Source organism: Chiloscyllium plagiosum, unplaced genomic scaffold (genome assembly GCF_037043375.1).
Source record: "Chiloscyllium plagiosum isolate Xiang-an unplaced genomic scaffold, Cpla_swu_hap1 HiC_scaffold_31, whole genome shotgun sequence".
Taxonomy (NCBI): domain Eukaryota; kingdom Metazoa; phylum Chordata; class Chondrichthyes; order Orectolobiformes; family Hemiscylliidae; genus Chiloscyllium; species Chiloscyllium plagiosum.
This window is the reverse complement of record NW_028270169.1, coordinates 13,073,136-13,074,089: the sequence shown is the minus strand read 5'-3', so window position 1 is coordinate 13,074,089 and position 954 is coordinate 13,073,136.

Below are 954 nucleotides of genomic sequence, written 5' to 3'. Positions count from 1 at the left end.
CTGATCACATGATCCAATCCCAACTTGCTACAATCTGCTCCCAGGCGCATGCGCGCAGCCAGCTCTTCATTAAGCTCTGCTCCAGTCAGGTCATTTTTTTTTAAGATATCAGAAAGCTACAATCTCAATGTTGTCTCATTCCGCCCTGGGGAAACAAATTGTGCATAAACAAAAAGCAAATAGCGCCCCAAAATCAGAAACAAAAGCACAAGCACTCATCAGGTCATTTACAATCTAGTTCTGAAGAAGGGTCACAGAATAGAATACCCACAGTGTGCAAACAGGCCCTTCAGCCCAACAAGTCTACACTGACCCTCCAAAGAGTAACTCACCCAGACCAGGCGGCACAGTGGTTAGCACTGCTGCCTCACAATGCTAGGGACCAGGGTTCGGTTTCAGCCTCAGGCGACTGTCTGTGTGGAGTTTGCACATTCTCCCTTTGTCTGTGTGGGTTTCTTCCGGGTCCTCCTTTTTCCTCCCACAGTCCAAAGATGTGCAGGTTAGGTGGATTGGTCATGCTAAATTGTCGTAGGTACATTAGTCAGAGGTAAGTATAGGGTAAGGGAATGGATCTGGGTGGGATACTCTTCTAAGGGTCAGTGTGGACTTGTTGGGCCGAAGGGCCTGTTTCAACACAGCAGGGATTCTTTAAAAAAAATTCCCCTACCCTATTACTCTACATTTACCCCTGACTAATACACTCTGAACACTATGCACAATTTAGCATGGTCAGTTCACCTGACCTGCACATCTTTAGACTGTGGGAGGAAACCAGAACACCCAGAGGAAACCCACGCAGACACGGAGAGAATGTGCAAACTCCACACAGATAGGGTCATTGATCCTGAAATGTCAACACTTATTTCTCTCCGCAGATGCTGCCAGACCTGCTGAGTTTTTCTAGCAATTTCTATTTTTGTTTCTGATTTTTCGCATCTGCAGTTCTTTTGGGTT